Raw genomic sequence first — 22477 nt, forward strand, 5'->3', positions numbered from 1 at the left:
TCAAAATAAAAAAGCCTGAGGATACAGTTCAGCAGTGAAGCATTTACCTAGTACATGTGCTACCTTGGGCTCAATCCCCAGTAACACACACACACACACACACACACACACACACACACAGCCTTTCTAGTGCCCTAGTCATACCCCATTTCTTGGTACCTGCCTCCTATGGGGTTAGTGGGGTACCACGTGGTTAGTAGTTCACTCTCTTTCCATCTGGTCTCATATTTAGTCCCCATCTGTGTAACAAGCACCCTCCTATATGCAACACGAATGTGTGAAGTCAGGCCCTGGAAGAAGACACACAGCACATACTCATGAGGACATGTGTGTGGGTTTCCTGGAGCAGGAGGAAGTCCCAGGGTCTGCCTGGAAGGGGAAGGCAGAGGTGACTTCCTTGAGGGGCCCTTCCCTCTCTCTCATCACAAACTTGTACTAAAGACCTACTGTGTGGCAGGCCCAGCACTGGACCCTGGAGCCATGGAGACACAAAGATAAAAAGGACATGCTTCCTGGATCATGTGGCCTTTGATTTTAAGGAAAGCTCTAGGTAGGAAGGGGTGGGTTTGTTGTGGCTTGGGGAGCTTCCTGGATAGGTGATGACAGCAGTTTAGAGGCCTGTCCCAGGAGGTCAGGGGACAGATGCCATCAGAAGCGTGGCCCCCTCAAAACCTCCCCCTGGTATGTGGGGGACAGGCAGCACTCTGTCTTGTTGACTGGCCATTTGTGTAAGATGCCCTGGGTCCTTGGGGGTCAGGCTCTAGATATCTGTGTAAGACACCCCAGTCAGGTTCCAGACAGCGGTGGCCTGATTGTTACAGTATGGACCCTTACCTTTTTGTTTGCCTTTTGTCTCTGTAGTCCTAATAATGGTGCCCATGTAAGTGTCTGTTCACTATAGTGTTGCTGGTGACATCCCCCTGGTGGCATTTCTTTTTACTGTGGACCCTCAGTCAAGTAGAGCTGAGGCTAGCACTTCCTGTATCCTGAGTACCAGCATCATCTTAACCCTCCTAACACCTCACACTTATTCACACTTCAGCCTGGAACAATTGGAGTCTCTGCATCAGGGAAGGGCTTAGCTGGAATGTTTTTCCACTTAGGCAAGAGCAACCTGAGAGCTTTCCCATGGTTCCAGAAACACACCCCAGAGGTTCCTAGGGAGGTCCCCTGGGCAGAGGGGAGCACAGGACAGGAGGTGAGAGCCATTGGGGTGGGAGAAGATTGAGGGAGGATTTTCTCAGCACCCAGTTCCCATGAAGGTGGGAGGAACAGGGGCCCTGCTGTCCCAACACTGTCTTGGTTCAGGGCTAGCTGCATGAGCACAGTGGCTAAGGGTGCTGACCTTGCCTCTGTTTGGGCACCCTGGTGAACAGCAAGAACTCCCCTCCCCACTACACACTAATGACTCTGTATTTCTTGGCATGGAAAGAAATAAAGCTGAACATATGTGTTCCTTGTGTGTGTGTGTGTGTGTTCATCTTCCTGAGATGAAGCCCGACTCAGAGAGGCCGAGCTAGACAGGGAGTGCTGCGATTATAGGTGTGTGCTACCATTCCAGGTTGCTGCTGCTTCTTCCTCTTCCTCTTCCTCCTCTTCTTCAAAGGAAATAAAAGTAGTGTGGGTAACAGGGGTCTCTCTGGGCCTTAGAAAGCCTCCATAAAGATCAACAACTTCAGCTAGGTGATGGTGGTACACGACTTTAGTCCCAGCACTTAGGAGGCAGAGGCAAGTGAGTCTCTGTGAGTTTGAGGCCAGCCTGGTCACAGGGCAAGTTCCAGGACAGCCAGGACTACATGGGGAAAACATCTCAAAAACCCAAAAAGGAAAGACCAGCAACCTCTAAGATGTCAGTTTCTTCCTCACAGAAGCAACTAAAAGCAAAGGCCTGGTGGGCAGCTCCTCCTAGGAATAGGGCCCCTTCTGATGGACTGGTCCAATGAATTCAAAGTCTGATCAGGACACATTTACATTTCAGTTGTGGCTCAATCAGCCACCATCCAGACTGTCTTCAAACTTATCAGCCCCAAATTAGGGGAGGAAGATCCTTCAGAGACTTCAAAAACCAAACCAATCCAAAACACCAGCCCTCAAGGAGAGGCCAGGCTTCCTGAGTGTCCCCTTTGCTTCCAGGAGGTCTTCTCTCTGTGTACTTGTTGTATGTGTGTGCTTCCTTTCTCCTAATAAGAGACATTTACAGGTTGGGGTGCAGGGGAGCCTGTAAGCCTGAGCTCTTTTCCAGTAGAACTGGTCAATTTAATGTGCTGCTCTACACAGCTCCGCAGCCTCTGCCTTATGGCTACATGACAGCCATTTTTTTTTAACTTTTTAAATTTAAATTAAGAACAAGCTTGTTTTAAGTGCCAGTCCCAGTTCCCTCTCCCTCCCTTCCTCCCCTGTCCCCCACCAACCCCCATCCCATCCTCTTTCTGCGATACAGGGAGGGTGAGTACTTCCATGGGGGAATCTTCAAAATCTGTCCAACCATTTGGAGCAGGGCCTAGGCCCTCCCCTGTGTGTCTAGGCTGAGAGAACATCCCTCTATGTGGAATGGGCTCCCAAAGTCCATTTGTGTACTAGGGATAAATACTGATCCACTACCAGAGGCCCCATTGATTGCCCAGGTCTCCCAACTGACACCTACGTTCAGGGGGTCTGGGTTGATCCTATGCTGGTTTCCCAGCTATTAGCCTGGGGTCCATGACCTCCCCCTTGTTCAGGTCAGCTGCCTCTGTGGGTCTCTCCAGCTTGATCTTGACCCCTTTGCTCATCACTCCTCCCTCTCCACAACTGGACTTCAGGAGTTCAGCTCAGTGCCCAGTTGTGGGTGTCTGCTTCTGCTTCCATAAGCTACTGGATGAAGGCTCTAGGATGGCATATAGGGTAGTCATCAATCTCATTATAGGGGAAGGGCATTTAAGGGAGCCTCTCCACTATTGCTTAGATTGTTAGTTGGGGTCATCCTTGTAGATTTCTGAACATTTCCCTAGTGCCAGATTTCTCTTAGATGGTCCCCCAGAGAAGGGGAAAGGGACAAGATCTCCTGAGTGGATTGGGAGCATACAGGGAGGGGAGAGGGAGTTAGGAGAAAGAGAAGGGGAGAAGAGGAGGAAAGAGGAGGACATGAGGGAGCTGGAAGATTGAGTCGGGGGAAGAATAAATGAGAGCAAGAAAAGAAGATACCTTAATAGAGGGAGCCATTATAGGTTAGAGACAGCCATCTTTTAAAGAGTGTTAACGCAATCCCCAAAGGTCCACAGTAAGAAGAAATGCCACCAGGATTATGTCACCAGCAACACTATAGTGAACAGACACTTATATGGACACCATTATTAGGGCTACAGAGACAAAAGGCAAACAAAAAGGTAAGGGTCCATACTGTAACAATCAGGCCACCGCTGTCTGGAACCTGACTGGGGTGTCTTACACAGATATCTAGAGCCTGACCCCCAAGGACTCAGGGCATCTTACACAAATGACCAGTCTCAAGAAGAGTGACTCACACTGAGAAATTCAACAAGACAGCCAGAGGGCTGTCTGTCCCCCAGATACCAGGGTGCACAGCAGTCCTTGGATGATAGGAATGGGGAATCTCCCCCTCGACTGCTATGAAAGTACTCACACCCCTTCCCAGTGGTACTGACCCCTCTCAGTGAAGTGATCCCTTGGAACTGACCCATTGCCTTCGTAAAATATATTTCAATAAACTTTCTGGTTCATTTGTGTCTTAGTAAACTCTTTTACTGTCCAAGTCATCTGTCTTCTCTAAGCTGTTTCAAATGACAGTGGCCACACTGCTTTTCAGCCTGGCTTGATGGTCTGAAAGTGTGTCTGGTACCATCTGCCTAAAACAATCTAATTTCAGAAATTTAAGAGTGGCCAGGAAGAAACTTAAGCAAGGGGAAAGCTGGAGCCCTCACACCACAGGAGGGTTCAAATGTCAGGAGCTGTGCTGAGGGTAAAGGACACCCCCTCTCTCCCATGGGCTCTGGCCTTTGAATACCCCAGTTGGTGGTGCTGTTTGGGGAGGCTTAGGAGATGTGGCCTTGATAAGGAAGTGCGTTCCTGGAAGTGGGCTTTGAGAGTTTGAAGACTCTTGCCATTGCTAGTTCTCTGTTTCTTGTTGCAGTTCAACATGTAAGCACTCAGCTTCTAGTGCCTGTCACTATGCCTGCCCCTACTGTCATGATTCCCTGCCATGATGGACTCTGATCTCTTGGAACTGTAAGCCCAAATAAACCTTCCCTTCTATAAGTTGACTTGGTCGCAGTGTTTTATCACAGCAATAGAGGTAACGAAGACACCAACTGCCCAGGTGATGGTTCCCTGCCACTCCAAGGGTATGGAAAGCTGGGAGAGAGGATGGGAGCTGTATACGTGAGGGTCATGGATGGCCATGTCCTCAGACATAGCCTGAAGGCCCACACAACCCAGAACCTGGGAGTTTCTGTTCCCTGCAGCCTACCCCCAAATCCCAGCTGTCTTTTACCCTTCCTCCTCTTCTGTCCCACAACCCTGTGTGCCCAGGAGCCAAGCACACGAACCTTGTGCTATATGTCTTCCATATACTGGCTGAGCTGAACAGGCTGCTCATCCTGGCCACACAGGAGAATCACCTGGTGGCATTAACAGTGGTACACAACCTCTGGCCTGTGGCACATATGTGTCCCAGAGTATCTATAAATGAAGCTAAGTGCATTTGTAAATGATATCATGTCACGGTGTCAAAAGGTTAGACATCCATGATTTACAAGACCCTGATACCTGGGTGCCACTCCAGGGGAGTAGCCTGTGCATCCAAGAAGACATGATGGTCACTTGAGGCTTTGACTTGAGGCTCTTAAGTCTTGCTTCTCAAAGTGTGGACCCTGGGCAATTAGCATGGGGACATTGCCAGAGTTGTCATAGGTAGCCAAGGCCACACACACCCTACACTCTCACCTGACAGATGGGGAAATGGTTCACTTGTATTATTCACAGGAGTGCTGATCCAGATGCCTGGTCACATGTCTCCAGCTCTCAGTCCTGCCACCCTCTGAGACTTGCAGGCCATGGATAGGCACCTTAGACCTCATCTCTCCAGGGGTCCTCCTCTCAAGTGACCTTCCCTGTTCACTTTTCTGATCAAACCCCGGGCCTTGTACATACTAAGCAAGAGTTCTACTCCCGAGCCACACCCCAGCTTCCACTGGTTCCTCTTACCCTCCTTCCTTTTAGGGATTTATTGTAACAACCTGAGAACACCCAGGCAGTCTTGCTTCTCAGACATCTTTCTTGCTGGAGGTGCACAGGGAAGGACAGGATAAACCCTAGCTCAGCTTAGTGGGTGTTTCCTAGCAGTGGAGACCTTCACCCCACTTTCTAAAGTGTTTGCCAGTGAGGTTGCAGCCCAGGTGTGAGGGTGGGATGCTCAAGGTGGGTATACCACCAGAGGGATGGTAGGCCTTCTGGAAGCTTCCCTGGGGCAGAAGGAAAGCCAAGCTGATGTCTGGACAGAAATTTCTACTTACAACCAAAGAAGGCTGTAGGCTCCTGAGGGCCTTTTCCCTCAACCTCCAGGACTAGATGGTGCAGGAGGAGGAAGGCACCTCAAGAGACTCACCTCCTCCCGAATTCCAGACTCCATCAGCATTCCCATCCCAGAAGGTGTCCAGGTGCCATTCCCAAATGGCTCCTGGTAGGTAGGCAGAGGACGAAGGGAGGTTGCAAAAGTCCTTCCTTCCTGTCTGCAGCCCCTGACACTGACCCTGAGCCACGGAGGGCAGTTGGGTTTTAGAGGCCCCAAGTAACACCCTATCATCGGAGCACAGCACAACTCTTTCCCCAGAGCCTTTAGCAGCTGAGTGGGTCAACTGGAATCTGGGCCCTGCCCAGGCTGCTGCCTCCTGCATTATTGATGTGCTGCCTGGCCACAAGGATGAATAATTCACAAGGACAAGGAAATAGGAGGTTCACCAACTGGAGGCATCCCGGCTCCTCCCCACTTCCCCTGGCTGTGTGTTTACTTTTCTCATCTTAATGGGTCTATTTGAACCTCAGAGTTATCCTCCCACCTATGGGGGAGGCATGGGAATGGCCTCCTACGCTTGAAATTGGCCTAACCCAGGATGGAGATGCCAGCAACCTGGACAGGGAGCCTCACCTCTCTGAGCCGCTGAGCCTCAGGGCTGTAGTGGAGACTTATGTTATCTGGATGAGTGGGGCATCCCCTGCCCTGATGCCCATGGTTGTGAAGTGTGCTGCCCATGTTGTTTATAATTAATGCTGGTTGCTGTCTGTGTCACCAAGGGCTTGGGAAGGGGGACATACTGGACAGCTCAGTGCTTCGGGAGAGTGGGTGCCTCTGAGAATGGGGAGCCCTAGCCAGGGAGTCCTGGGTGGGGTGGGCAGGAAAGACATACAGAATTGCCCAGAATCCTGCAGTGATTTCTCCTCCTGATCAGAGTTTATGAAGTCCAGTCTCAGGGGCTTCCATGTAGGCTGGAAAGATGGTGGGGCATGGAGCTGCTGCAGGGGGATAACAGCGAAGCGGCCAGCTCCGTCCTGATACATTGAAGACCCTAAGTTCAGTTCTGGTCAACTGAAAGTAGTTACTGAAGGCAATAGAATGCCTGACTCACAGGCCAAACTTACCTGTGCAAGAAATGGTGGCTTTTCCTTATAGTCTAATTTCTTCTTTGTCCCCATTCTACCAGGTAGATGCTTTTTCTGACTCAGACCCCTGAGGGTCACAGCAGTGTCACAGCAGGCTAAGGTAGAAATGATTTGGCCCTTACTTAGGTCACCGTTGTCCTTAATACCTGTGGGTGGTGCTGAGTTGGTCTTCAGTTCCTGTTGTGGAATATTACTTTAACTGTGTAAAGATGTGTTACATTTGTTTATGCTGTGGAATATTACTTTAACTGTGTAAAGATGTGTTACATTTGTTTATGCTGTGGAATATTACTTTAACTATGTGAATGTGTGTTACATTTGTTTCACCTTGCCTGCCTAGGGCACTTGATTAGTCTAATAAAAACTGAATGGCCAATAGCTAGGCAGGAGGAAGGAGAGGCAGGGATGGCAGGCCGACAGAATAAATAGGAGGGGAAATCTATGTTTGAGAAGGACAAGAGAAAAGATAACGAGGAAAAAATGAGGGAGAGGGGGACTTGCCCAGGGCCAGAAGTCAGGCAGCCACCAGCCAGACATAAGCTGTGAGAGTAAGATATACAGAAGGAAAGAAAGGTAAAAAGCCCCGAGGCAAAACATAGATGAAGAGAGACAGGTTAAGTTATAAAAACTAGGAAGAAACGAGCCTAAGCTAAGATTGAGCACTCATAACTAATAATAAGTCTCTGTGTCATGATCTGGGAGCTGGTTGGTGGCCTAAAAGAAAGTCTGGTACATACAAGTTCCCAAACTGTTGTTCTGCCCTCTCCTGCTTAGGGACAATTTAGTTGAATCCATTAGGAAACATGTTTGCTGAGCACACACAACACAGGCTCTCCAAACCCTAGTGTACACAAGCTAGGATGGTTTTGTGGTCACTTAACAAGGCCATGGCCAGGTGTATGACTCAGTGGTGGGGAACTTTACATTGAGCCTTAGGTTTGATACCTGGCACTGCAAAGGGAAAGAAAAAAAAGTCCAGACATGGGCAGTTCAGGCAGGTTCAAGGCCTCCCTGATGTCATCATTCAAGTCCCAGCCACCCTCATGGCATTTGTCTATGTACAGACTATCTCATGGCCACAGGATGGCTGCTTCAGTTCCAGCCATTGCATGCATCAGGAAGGAAGAAAGGGGAAGGCATAAGAGCATGTGGCAGCCCAGTGGGTGGCCTCTGAAGAGCTTTCCTGGAGGTTCCAACTAGTAGTAACTTTTGCTTTATGTTCTCTGACCATGATAGGCCATGGAAACAACCCAAGATGTGGGTCAGCCACTGAGAGAAGAGTTGCTAAGTGTCTCCCATGTGGCAGCCTGTGCTGAGCTTCCAAACTTACATTCTAGTGTTTGGAGAGAGACAGATGCACACATACTCACAGAGTGTGTGTGTGTCGGGGGTGGGGGGTGTTAGGAGGCATCTAGGAACATGTGTTCTAGGGGACCACGTGCTGATCAGTGCACTGAGAAAGATGCTTGTACCATCCTGGTGTGTGGAAGTGCCCGTGTCCAGTCAGAGCCAGGCCAAAGGTCAGGGTCCAGTCAGAGGCAGGCCAAATGTCAGGGTCCAGTTGGGCCAGTGTGGGGGTCCTCCTACAGTCATGTAGGGCCCTGGCTGTGCCCGTTCAGTGATGCAGCCTGGTGTAGGTGGATTGATGACAGGGGTGGGTTAAGTGACTACTGCCATGCTGTGATAAACATCATTAGAAGGAGAAGGGACTATGAGGTTCCCAGCAGCCCTGTCCTATAGAAAAGGGCTTTGTCATCCAATAGAACACTCTGGATTAAAACAAGTTGAGGAAGTGGCCTGAATGGTGAAGACTTCTCTGAGCCTTCAGTGGGCTGATGGGCCTGGGACTCTCCAAGATGGAGAGAATAGTCAGTATTCCTCAGTTCACCGGGAGCTGAGCTTTCTTTGAGAGTCATTCTCCTCCCTCCCCCTGCCAAACCTATTTTAGATTTGCCAAGTATTTCTCTATTTTATTTAAAAACTCTTTGTAAACATCCCGTATCTATATAGTTGAGATTCCCTTATATGGGTCAGGTTGGCTTTGAACTTATATCCTCCTGCTTCAGCTAAGGATCACATTCTTCTAAAGTGGCTGAATACACCTTGTGAACCATGCCTGTTTACTGACCTGGCTTTCTTCGCACTGCTGGGCATCCCTGTGTCTAGTTTTGCTGCCCCCTCTTGTTTTTCTGTCTATAGGACAAACACCAACGTCATAAACTCTGAAGGCGCTTCAGGGCATCTCCTGCTGCTCACACCTGAGTTCTGGTCTCCTCTGGGATGGTGATGACATTCAGAGCGCAGCTTCCCACAAGGGCAGCTGATCTGATCACTGTGGCAACCCAGGAGTCAGGAAGGGGGCTCTTGGATGGGGCTGGAAGCCCATGCCAGGCAGCCAAGAGCCTGGCGCTGAGGCTGTCTAGACCAGACTGTTGGGGATCCCCTGGGAATGATAGCTGTCATTTTCCTCAGAACTCAGGAGAGTGCCAGGCGACCAGAATCTCAGTTAGAAGTCCTATTCTGAGTATGTTTGCTGGGGGCAAAGGTCAAGCTGGGATGTTGAATGTTTGGGGCTGAGTAGCCTTCACTCCAACTCAGGGTATGGGTGGTCCTAAAGGTCTGCCCTGCCCCTGCATTTTTTTTTTTACTGTATGGAGATTATCTTCTAGAAATAGCTCAATCTGGTTTAAGTTCTATGTTTATTCAGGAGTTTGTAACCAGGATCCCCTTTTGCATAGTTGACTGTCAGAAGTTTCTGGGTGAGAGGAGACCTTGGTGTTCTTGGGAAACGTCTGGGAATGCAGCCATCAGGGGACCAGTGTCCCCAAGGTCCCTGACTGGTGGTGCAACCCTCACTCTGACTCTCAGACAGCTGTCCAATGCTGTACAAATGTGGGACTGGGGGTGCAGCTCGGATGTTTGCCTATTGTGTGTGAGTTTCCAGGTTCCATCCCAGCACCTCACAATGAAAACCAAACAAAACCAATGCAAGTTCCATGCACCAAGCTATGGTCATGCGGGGTGGGCTTGGCATTGGAGAGGTGACGAAGCCAGACTGTGGGTTTTTTGTTTTTCTAGACAGGGTTTGTCTGGGTAGCCCTGGCTGTCCTGAAACTCACTTTGTAAACCAGGTTTGTAGCTCAGAGATCTGCCTGCCTCTGCCTCCTGCCTCTGCCTCTCTCTGCCTCTCTCTGCCTCTCTCTCTGCCTCTCTCTCTCTACCTCTCTCTCTGCCTCTCTCTCTCTGCCTCTCTCTGCCTCTCTCTGCCTCTCTCTCTGCCTCTCTCTCTGCCTCTCTCTGCCTCTCTCTGCCTCTCTCTCTCTGCCTCTCTCTGCCTCTCTCTCTCTCTGCCTCTCTGCCTCTCTGCCTCTCTCTCTGCCCTCTCTCTCTGCCTCTCTGCCTCTGCCTCTCTGCCTCTCTGCCTGCCGCCTCTGCCTCTGCCTCTGCCTCTGCCTCTGCCTCTGCCTCTGCCTCTGCCTCTGCCTCTGCCGGGATGAAAGGTGTGCCACCATGCCCAGCCTTTTATTTTTTATTATATTTTTTGAAGATTTTGGGTTTTTGTTCCAAATACATCATATCATCAGAAACTTACAGCAAGCCTTTATTCCTACATTACTTTTATAATTCATAATTTAATTTAAGAAATAAGAATGTATGAGGGAGGAAGAATTATCCCCCGTGATCCATTAGCTGAGGCAATCAATGTGAATATCTGAACATTTGTCTCCAGGCTTTTAAAAGGGGGTTTGTTTTGAATATATAGTGAGAGTCACTTTGCAGCAGGGCTTGGCTAAGTGCTCTCTGGCCGCTGGACTTCACGGAGCTCTTAAGCTGCAGGCCTCTTCTGTCCCTGCAGTTGGCCTCCCAGACTGAAATGCAGTCCTGGGAAGTGAAACAACCTGGGAGAGGTCAGAGGTACTGAGTGACCTGGGGCCTGCTCTACCCACTTGGCAGAAACTGCAGGATGGCGCCACAGGAGGCCATCCTCCTGTCCCATGCTTTAGAGTTCATGGTCCTGGGACTGTTGGCACCCCACACCTGGAAGCTGCTATTAGGCTCCAGTTTCTCCTACGCCCCACTCTGTCTTTCTTGTCTTAATGCTGCCCTCCTGCAACCCCAGATGCAGAGGCCCAAGTGAGCCCCTCCCCCTGGCTGAGAAGGGCAGTCACTAGGACAGCGGCAGGTCAGGGAGGCTTCTTTCCCCCAAGTGAGACTCCAGAGACATGTCAATGTTCCTGGATTCCCTGACTGGATTGAACTCACTATGGAAACACCTGTGTGTGTGTGTGTGTGTGTGTGTGTGTGTGTGTGTGTGTGTGTGTGTGTTTCCAGAGATGGTTAACTGAGGAGGAAGACCCAACTGGAATGTGGGTGGGCTGGGGTCCCTGACTGAATAAAGAGGAGCAAGCAAGCTTAGCACCAGCATGCATCTTTCTTTGCTTCTGGGACTTCAGTGGCCTCGCCCTTTTGCCACCATGCTGTCCTTCTCAGTCATGATGAACGGCACTATCAAACTGAGCCAAAACAAACCCTTTATTCTGGAAGTTGCTTTTGCCAGTAACTAATGTACCCACCCATCTGTTGGGGGTTGGGTAGCTGGAAGGCCCTAGTCTGGCTAGGAGGTGGAGATATTCCCTAGAGAGCGGAAAGCACAGTTCCAGGCAGGCCAGGCTGTCCTCTGAGGAAACCACGTTGGATGAACTCATGTTTTGATGGTGGCCCGTGGGAGCTGCTCTTGGGATGGTTAAACAGGCAAGAGGTAAACACAGGCCAGGGTGACAGAGGAACGGCCCCTGTGCTGAGTGTATAATCATAAGCACAGTACCCAACAGCAGGGGACACAGTAGGGGGATGCTGTCTCTGTACTGCAAAATGTGGTCTCCATGAGCTCCCTCTCTCAGGCCTGGTTGGGGGAGGGGTGTTTTGTTTCTTCCCTAGTTTCATTTTCCTTGCATCATTAATCCAGTCTCAATGCAGCAAACTGGGAGAATGCAAAAGTGCAGGGAAGAGAACAACTCTTTCCCCACTTCCTTGGACAGACTGTCTATACTCAGAGCCTACCAGCCGGCTCATCTTGAAGACTTGTTTACTGTGGGCTTCTTCCTGCTGCAATCCTAAAGCCCCCGTGAGAGCAGAGGGGTGGGGGAGAAGTCTGCTGTTTGCCAGGGATAGAACACATAATAGGTGCTTTGCATGGTGAATGATGAGGGAGTGTTTGTGCTCAGGTGTGACCACATAGTTCCTGCCATTTTGCAGGTTTCCCTTCCTACCCTTCCCCCCTCCCATACTCCTTTCCTCCCTCCCCTCTCCTTCCTGTGCAGGCTAGTTTTATGTCAACTTGATACAAGCTAGAGTCACCTGACAGGAGGGAGTCTCAACTGAGAAAATGCTACCATAAGATTGGGCTGTAGGCAAGCCTGTAGGACATTTTCTTCATTAGTGATTGATATGGGAGGGCCCAGCCCATTGTGTATGCAGCCACCACTGGGCTGGTGGTCCTGGGTCCTATAAAGCAGGCTGTGCAAACCATGGGAAGGATGCAAGACAGTAAGCAGCACTCCTACATGGCCTCTGCATCAGCTCCTACCTCCACATTCCTATCCTGCTTGAGTTCCTGTCCTCATTGCTTTTGACGATGAACTGTTGTATAGTGTAAGACCCCCGGAAGCTCAGGCCTCCAGGATCTCAGCCCAGGACTGCGGTCACCCCAATCACCAGGCGGATTCGAAAGCTTGATGCAAACTTCATGAGCCTTTATTGTTGTTTAACGAGCTAACCCCATGTTGTTAGCTCAGCCTTCCATCCATTCGCCATGGCGGATGGCTAGAAAAGACAGCTCGAAGCATCTGCATAGAGATCTTGTAGGGCAGCAGAAGGGGAGTGTCTAGGGGTACGCACAGGCTCAGGATTGGTGTGCCTCCAGACTTGGAGGGCTTGCCCTGTGTTGGTCAACTGGTTGTTACATAGGCCCTCCCGGGGTGGTTGCTATGCTCTGTGCGTCATTGCTGTGCACTTGTCCAAAAAGCACACCCAGAGCCATAAAGCATAGCACCACCAGCTAACTTCTGATTGGTTCCTTGCCACGAGGCAGGCATCTGACCTCTTAGTGACCAAGGCAAGGTCAGACAAGCACGTGTTCGGCTGTTATGGCTGCCGAAATGGGGAGCTGGTCCCTTCAACAGGAATTCGAGTGAAATAAACCTTTCCTCCTGTTTTAGTCATTGTTCTATTGCTGTGGAGAGACACCATTACCAGCACAACTCTTAGAAAGAATTTAATTGGGGCTTGCTTCAGTTTCAGAGAGTTAGTCCGTTATCATCATGGGAGGTGGCATGGCTGGATCATGGCAGCACTCAAGGTGCTGGAGCAGCAGCTGAGGGCTACATCCTGATCTACAGGCACAGAGAGGGGAAGAGAAACTGGGCCTGCCATGGGCGTTTGAAACCTCAAAGCCTACCTCCACTGACACACTTCCTCCAAAAAGGCCACACCTCCTCCAACGAGGCCACACCTACCTCTTAATCCTTCTAATCCACTCCCTGGTGACCAAGTATTCAAATTTATGAGTCTAGGAGGGCTGTTTTTATTCAAACCGGTACACCTCCCCAAGTTGCTTTTGGTCATGGTGTTTCATCACGGCCATAGTAATCCTAACTCAGGCACTTCTTTCTCAGTGTCTCACTGTGTAGTCAGGCTGGCCTCAGACTTGCAATCCTCCTGTCTTAGCCTCCCGTTTGCTGGGGGTGCAGGGTGTGCACCACACCCAGCTTTCCATACTAATTTCTTTTACTTTTTTATAATTTGTTAATATTTATTCCCCACATGATTGTCATTTTGCTGTTTTTTAGTTTAAATATTATTATTTTTATGTGTGTGGGCATGTGTTACAGTGCATATGTAGAGGTCAGAGGACAAGTTTGTGGAGTCATTCTGTTTTCTTTCCATCTTTGTGTACGTCTCAGTTTGACAGGCTAGTGTGGCAAGTGCTGAGCCATGTTGTCAGTCCCTATACTAATTTTGGTACCTGAAATGTCTCTGGGTTCTTCACCCCAAGTGGGATGGGGCTGAGGTCAGGCCTAGGATGGTGGCTGAGGTTCAGGATAGACAGGGAGGGCACAGAGACGGTGGGTCCCTAAGAGGTAACACTACAGTGTGATGTTACCAAGAACTCCGCTGAGAGGAGTCAAGAGGAGCAGGCTCCTGTCAAGTCTCTGCCTTATGGGACTTCCATCCTTGTGCCCCTGGCGGTTCACCTGCCCTGTGGGACCTTTGTCTCTAGGCCCCTGATAGTTCTGAACATAAATCACAGAGGATCACTGGACTTGCTTGAGATCTCACAACTGGTGAATTGTGGAGTTGAATGGGAATTGCAGATGCAATAATAAAAGCTACTGCTTAGGGAAAACATCAAACCAGAAGTCTAGGCTGTGTTGTAAAGAGGCTTTCAATTACAAAGGAACTGTGAAGATGTTTCAGAGAGCTAAGTGCCCTTTGCATTTGGACTCTGTGGAAAGCCTTAGTCTGGGCTGGTGAGGAAATGGATTTCATCAGACTGACTTCAGGGCCAGGGCTGGCCAGCTGATTCATTAACTGAGGCAAAGTTCCCAGGGACTTTAGAATGGGGTGACCCTTGTTCTTGCATGACACATGAAGATGAGAATGTCTGCTGTGTGGTGTGGTGTGTGGGCTTTGCCCATCTGAACTACAAAGCTCAACACAGGCAATTATGAAAACATACAATCAAGGCAGAGAGGGCCAAAGCCCCTCAATTTCATACATTCACTGCCTCATTCAAACCAAATGTTATTTAGGCTTGCTAATTCAAAAGGAACTTCCCACAGCTCTTGGTCTTCCTTCTTTCAAGACTACAGATTTCTCAGTGGCTTCAGAGATGGCCACTGAAATGGACATGCTCCATCAAGAGGTGACCATGCTCCAATAGAGAACCCCCACAGGTCAGGGGCTAGAGGCGGCTTAGCAATGTCACTGGCCTTGCAGAAGACTCAGGTTCAAGCTGTGTATGAGTGTTTTGCCTACACGTACACATGTGCACTCTATGTGTGTCTTATACCTGTGGATGTGAGAAGAGGCATCGGGTCCCCTGGACCTGGAGCTATGGATGGTTGTGAGCCCCATGTGGATGCTTGAAACAGAGTTCAGGTCCTCTGCAAGAGTTGCAAGTGCTCTTAACTGCTGAGCCATCTCTCCAGCCCCCAAATAAATAAATCTTAAAAAGAAAGCACAGGTAGGTCTTTAAGCCACCCTCTCTCCTTACACATACAGAGTCAGGCTTCTTCCCTTATTGACCCTAATGTTGTCTGTCTCCTTTCTGGTCACCTACAGTCATTTGTTACCCAGCCAAAGTTATATGTAGGCTGGATTTACTTCCATAGGCCACACCATCACTTTGTTTCTTCTTTTGGTTCTGGTTGCTGAACCCAGGGCTTTATACATACTAGGTACAGGCTTTTTCATTGAGCTGGACCCCAGCTCAATTCTGATTTTATTTTGTTTCATTAGATAAGGTTTTCCATTCTCCTGCTTCAGCCTCCTGGGGGCTGGGATTCCAGGCTTGTGCCACCAAACCCAGTTCCCACCTTTAATGAGAAGCCTTAGTGCGCACATCCCTGGATTCTTACTCATGTTCCTAGCAGCTTGGAGCTCAGTCCTGGCCCAATTAGTGGCTCCAAATGGTCCATTCAAATCAGGGGCAGAGTCCTGCCTGTCCAAGGGAGTCCCCAAGGAACTTGTGACGCAGCAGGTGGTACCCCAGAGTCCTCTGCCCTGCCTCCCTTCCCAGAGGCTTCTCCCCAAGCAGATGATGGGGAAGTCGGCCCTGGAGGCTCATCCTCTGATAGACGCATGGTCCTTCAGGGGAAGAAGTCTCCTTGGAGTCTTCTCCCTGATGGAAGGAGGGACTCTGTGACACAGGCAGACATCAAGAAGCACCCAGGATGGAGGCATGGCAGGGCATGTGGTTGGAGAGTAGAGATGAAACAGTCCCCCCCATTACACAGTGGAGGAGAGAGAGATAGTGGCCATTGGGAGCCACGCCCATAGTGAGCACATATCATTTTCACCAATAACCCTTCAGTCAATGCCATTCCACCCAAAAGCTCTGGTTTTCTTTAAATTTTATTTGGTTTTTTTTTTTTTTTTTACATTTATCTATTTATTTGTGTGGTGGTGGTGGTGGTGGTGGTGGTGGTGGTATGTGTGTGTGTGTGTGTGTGTGTGCATTTGGGTGAGTGTGCCGTGTATTTGCCATGGTGAGTATGTGGGGGTCAGAGTACAACTTGTGAGAGCCAGTTCTCTCTTTCCACCTGGTGGTCAAACGCAGGTCATTGGCCTTGGCAGCAAGCCCCATTACCCACAGAGCTATCTCACTGGCTCCAGATTTTCTTTAAGAGAGTCACATACATCAGATGTGGAGGCACACGCCTTTAATCCCAGAACTGAGGAGGCAGAGACAAGTGGATTGCTATGAGTTTGAGGCCAGTTTGGCCTACATAGTGAGTTTCAGGTCAGCTAAGGCTATATTGGGAAATCTTGTCTCAAAAAAAACCCAAAGAATCCAGTAGCTGGTGGAAGTAGAAGCAGACACCCACAACTAATCACTGAACTGAACTGGAATCCAGATGCAGAGACGGAGGAGTGAAGAGCAAAGGGGTCCCGACCAGGCTGGTGAAACCCACAGAAACAGCTGACCTGAACATTGGGGAAGTCTTGCTCCCCAGACTGATAGCTGGGAAACCAGCATGGGACTGATCCAGACCCCAGGAACATGGGTTTCAGTGAGGAAACCTCGGAAATCTACAGGACCTCCTGTAGTTAGTTCAGTATTTATCCCTAGCATAGGTGTGGATTTGGGAGCCCATTCCACATAGAGGAATACTCCCTGAGTGAGACACATGGGGGTGGGCCTAGGCCCTATCCCAAAGGATCCGACAGACTCTGATGATACCCTATGGAAGGCCTCACCATCCAGGGGGAGCAGAAAGGATATGTGATAGGTAGGGTTTTAGTTGGGGGGGGTGATATGGGAAGAGGGGAGGAGTGGGAACTGGGATTGACATGTAAAACAATCTTGTTTCTAATTCAAATTTAAAAAATGGAAAAAAAACAATGAGAAAGAAAAGGAGAGAGACAGACCTACAAGCAATGTTTTATGAGAATCTACTGCTCACATTCATATACCTTTTACTTGAGCCTCATGACTATGTATTTTATTCATAATATTTTTGAATATTCAAATCTTGTGTGTGTGTATGTGTGTGTATGTCCATGACCTGAGTATAGAGGGGAGAGGGCAATTTTGGGGAGTTATTTCTCTTCCATCTTGTTGGTCTGGTCTCTCTTGTCTATGTAACTTTTCATACTCCAGGTAATACTTCTGTAAAAATATGTTGCTTTTGTTTATGCTGCATTAGTTTAACTATGTAAAGGCGTGTTGCTTTTGTTTATGCTGCATTTGTTTAACTATGTAAAGATGCGCTGCTGTTTCACCTTGCCTGTCTAAGGCACCTGATTGGTCTAATAAAAATCTAAATGGACAATAGCCAGGCAGAGGAGGGATAGGTGGGGCTGATGGGCAGAGAGAAAAGGGGAGCCAGCCAGCCAGGGGCCAGACAGACATACATGGAGAAAGGAGGAAAGCAGGATGGACAGTATGTAGCTGAGGTAAATGAGCCTCATGGCAGCACATATATTAGTAGAAATGGGTTAATTTAAGTTAAAAAAAAACTAGCAAGAAGCAAGTCTAAGCTAAGGCTGAGCATTCAAAATTAATAAAGTCTCTGTGTCATGACTTGGGGGCTTGTGGTTCAAGAAAGCCTGCCACACTTGTGTCTTCACCGTCTATCCCCCTGTAGAAGTGCTGGGATAACTGGTGGGTGCCACCAAATAGGACTGTTCTGGTCCCAAGCTTTCAACTCAGTTCATCCAGCTTGTGTGGCAGTGCTTTTCTCTACTGAGCCATCTCAAATTACTTTAGCTAACTTATTCATTCTTACCACTTTTGCAGCATTGGGATTGGATCCAGGACCTTGTCTATGCCAGGCAAGCTTTCTACCACTGAGCCATATCCCCATCCTAACAATGCATTTTATTTTATTTTATCTAGTTTGAGACAGGGTGTTTCACTCTGTGGTCCTGGCTGTCCTGGAACTCACTCTGTAGACCAGGCTGGCCTTGAACTCAGAGATCCACCTGTCTCTGCCTCCTGAGTGCTGGAGTCAAAGACGTGCGCTATCACACCTGCCCCAGTGTCCAAGGGCTTCCAGTTTGTCCGCATCATTACCAGCACTTGTCATTTATTTCTTTTGATAGCAGCCATCCTATTGAGTGTGAGTTGTAAGCCCATGGTTTTATGTCCTGTCTATTGCCCCCAGTGACAGGCAGGATGTTAAGGGACTGTGCATGGACACTGTAGACAACAAGTTCTGCCAATGAAAGGCAATGAAGTGTTAACAATATCTAAGGAAGTGGGGATAAATACCATGTGTGTAGATTATAAATGGCCAAATCGCAGAGCTCCTCCTCTGATTGACTCATATATTCAGACAGGTCCAGACCAGAATCCAGCTGGGTTTTCTAGGGATCTAACATGCTCTGAAATGTATATAAAATTGCAAAGGACCAAGAAGTAGCCCAGACAACTCTAAGAAAGATGAGCATATCTGTAAGATTTATGCCCCTACATGTCAAGATACATCATACAATTTTAATAATTGTGATGAAGGGACCAGCTCCCCATTTCGGCAGCCATGACAGTAACACGTGCTCTATGACCTTGTCTTAGTCACTAGAGGTTAGGTGCCTGCCTTGTGACAAGGAACCAATCAGAAGTTAGCTGGTGGTGCTATGCTTTATGGCTCTGGGTGTACTTTACGGATAAGCGCACAGCAATGACGCAGAGAGCATAGCAACCACCCTGGGAGGGCCTATGGGCCATAACAACCAGTTGACCAATCAACACAGGGCAACCCTCCAAGCCTGAAGGCACACCAATCCTGAACCTGTGCATACCCCTAGACACTCCCCTTACGCTGCCCTATAAAGATCTGTACACAGTGGCTTCGAACTGTCTTTCTGTTTTTGCTAGCCATCCGACATGGCGGGTGAATCAAAGACCCGAGCTAACATGGGGTTAGCTCGTTAAACTACAATAAAGCCTCATGCAATTTGCATCAAGCTTTCGCCTCCATTCTGTGATTGGGGTGGCCGCGGTTCTGGGCTAAGATCCTGGAAGCCTGAGCTTTCCGAGGGTCTTACAGTGATAGTGTGGTACTGAGTAGAAAGTAGAAAAATAGGCCAGTGGGAAAGATGGGAACATCTAGAAGGAGAGGAGGTCCATAGGGTTACTCAAGTCTCAGCACAGTGGGTGGTCCAGCTCAGTGAGGGCAGGAAGGCTTTCCATAGGAAACTGGGTCTTGTCTTTTGCCTCACATCATACACAGAAATCAACTGCAGAAAAATAACACCCTTAAACATGGAAAACAAAACAGGACCGCTCCTGGACAAATCCACTGGGGCATGTCAGAGCTGGAATGTTCACTCATGAGTGGTTAAAATGGCGATTGGGATGGCCATCAAAAAAAAAAAAAAACCTGTTAATTGTATAGTCTGACACTGAATATTCATATAACACTTGTCTAGAATGTTCAGAGCAGCATGGCTTTTAGCAGTTCCGATTTGAGAGTAAAAGGGGGCCTAAGCTCAGCATGGTGGCTTATACCTTAAACTCAGCACTGGGAGGCAGAGGCAGTAGGATTGCTACAAATGTGAAGCCAGCCTTGGCTACATAGTAATACCTTGTCACACATACACATATCCACTCAACAAACAAAACAAAACACCCAACCAACAATCAACTCACTAACCAAAGAAACAACTAACCAACCAAGAATGTCCCCAAACTCCTGATCCTCCTGCCTCCATTTCCTGAGGCATATGTGGTTCTGGGGATTGAACTCAGAGTTTCATGTGCTCTAGATACTTCATTAACCACCTGTTTGTCTTTTATTTTTATTTATTTTTGTGACAAGCCTCACAATGTAGCTCAGGCTGGCCTTCAACTTCAACTTCCCAAATGCTGGAGGCTTTGAGTTTAAAAGGAGCCTCACCCTTTAAATAGTTACTGTAACAATGATCCCTTGTCTGATTAATTAACCAATTAATTAACCAACACTGGTGTGCAGTGAAGGCTCAATTTGTATTCACCGTGTAGCCCAGGTTTGACTTGAACTCAAGACAGGCCTCCTGCCTCTGCCTCCCAGGTGCTGGGATTACAAATACGGATCATTACACCTGGCTTTCAGGCCTACTTTAAAAGGGGGCCATGCTCATCTTTTCATTTTGGGATCCTCCTCCTTGGCCTCTGTCAGTAGATCCTCAAGTTCAAAAAAAATGGCTAAGCGTTCATTAGTAAACTAGAGAGTGACCCTCAGTCCAATTCATAAAACAGACCGAAGAAAAGAACGAGGCTGTGCACTTAGCAGTGGAGGAGTGAACAGAATGATCTGTTTTCAGGATCTTTAAAAGGAAAAGCCAGTGTGGCTCATTTATTTATAATGGGCTAAAACTTGGCAACCATAGTTTGAAAGTGTGTGGGGGAGGGCGGGGGTGGGGAGTGTAGACTTGAAAAATTAATCAGGCTCGGCCATCTGCACAATGAAACAGTGCAGCTTTTGCAAAACACGATGCATATGAAGAATTAATGGCTCGGAAAGTTGTGGGCATCGTTATGTGAAGACACTGGCCACAAGGCAGTGTGGGGCCAGGGATTCTCAGTGGCAGAGAGCTCACTTGGTGCCTGGTGTGTGTTGAGTGCCCTGTGACTGATACTTAGCATTGAAAAGACGTGGGAGGGGGCACTTTTTATGATATATAATCCAACTTTGTAAAAGGAGGAGGAAGAGGGCTGGAGAGATGGCTGAGTGGTTAAGGGCACTGGATGCTTTTCCAGAGGAATCAGTTTAATTCCAAGCACCCACATGGCAGCTGACATCCATCTGTAACCCCAGTTCCAGGGAATCCAGCACCACCCTCTTCTGGCTTCTTTGGGTACTAGGCATGCACATGAGGTACAGACATACTTGCAGGCCATACAATCATACAACAAAATAAAACATAGGAAGTAAGGTGATTATAACCATTACAAAATGTTGGGAAATACACCTTTCCTCCCCTTTTTCTACTCAGTCCATGTATTTTCTGCCATGAATAACCACTATTCTTTTGTTGGAAAACTGTAATTTAAAATAGTCAGGAGCTGAACAGTGGCCTGGTCCATAAGAGCTTGCCATTTTCAACAGATTACAGGGAGCTTCCGGCTGAGGTTAAATGTCACGCTACGATCAGTGCCATCTTCCCTGCCATACAGTACTACCTTGGACAAAGAGCTTCTTGGAGGAAAATATAGTTAAACATGAATTTGACAGAAGTCCATCTGGGGGATGGGGATGTAGCTTAGTGGGTAGAGCATCTGCCTAACCTTCAGGAGGCCTTGAGTTTGAGCCCCAGCACTGTGTAAACTGGGCCTGGTGGGGCATACCTGTAACCCCAGCACTCAGGGGCGGGGGTTCAGCTTGGGCTTCATGAGGGCCAGTCTCAAGAAAGAAAAAAAAAAAAGACTCAGTCTAGGAGATGAATTTTAATTTATGTGAAATTTTTATGACCTAATTAATTAATGGATTGGATCAAAGACCAGGAGCAGAAAGGAGTCCCAGTGAGGTCTTAGATGAGAAAACATCCCTGTTAATTCTCCTTTGCTGTCTTAAAAGACCATGACCTTGCCCGAGTGCTTGCCTCTTCAGGATTTCCCACTCCTTCCCAGGTCTTTTGCCTCTGCAAACCTGCATTGTGCCCCAGGCAGGAAACAGAAGGAAAACAACACAGCCATTTTTATTGTATTATTATTTTTTTAAGTCCAAGCAAACTGGGCTTCTGAGATTTCAGAGGTCATCTTCAGCAGGAACAGGTCAGGACATCACAAGGCTGGAACAGTATTCCCTTTAGTATAAATACCATGGCCTGCTTAGAGGAATCCTAGCCTAGACATCTGCCAAATGTGCAGCACCATAAATGATTGAAAACAATCGGATGCAAGATGCTCATGGTTCCATTAATGGCTCAGTGCTCCAATTTCCTACCAGTGAGGAGTTTCTGAAGCGCTCTTGCCTAAGCAGGCAACATCTGTACATCCATTAAGAGACACGCCTTCAATGCTGATGTTTTCAAAGCAGCCTATCTCTTTTTATGAAAATATAATTTAGGAGGCTGGGGGGAGAGAGAAAAGGGGAGGGAGAGAAGGAGGGAGGAAGAGAGACGGCAAGCTCAGTGGTTAGGAGCATTTCTTGCTCTTGCACTGAATCTGAATTTGGTTCCCAGCATCCAGATGGTGGCCCATAGCCCTCTGTAACTCCAGTTCCAGGGATACGACTCCCTCTTCTGGCATTTTCAGGCACCGCATAAACTCCGTGCATAGACAAACATGCAGGCAAGACACCCATACATATAAGATAAAATAAAAATTTTAAAGTTAAAAATATATATAATTTAGATTATTAAAAATATAATATCTGTGTTATGTATAGAACCAACTCCTCCTTGTCTGTCTGTGACCTCCAGTCTGTCATTCTTTTTCCCAGACCATTTTGCAAACCATTTTCCTGAATATCTTTCTTCATATTCTACACATACATCTGTGAAAATGAGTAAAATATTTGGTCAAGCAGGCTGTGGTGGCACATGCCATTAATGCCAGCAGTCAGGAGGAAGAATCAGGCTGATCTCTGAGTTCAAGGTCAGACTGATCTAAATA

This window comes from Cricetulus griseus, chromosome 7 (assembly GCF_003668045.3).
Source record: "Cricetulus griseus strain 17A/GY chromosome 7, alternate assembly CriGri-PICRH-1.0, whole genome shotgun sequence".
NCBI classification, from domain to species: domain Eukaryota; kingdom Metazoa; phylum Chordata; class Mammalia; order Rodentia; family Cricetidae; genus Cricetulus; species Cricetulus griseus.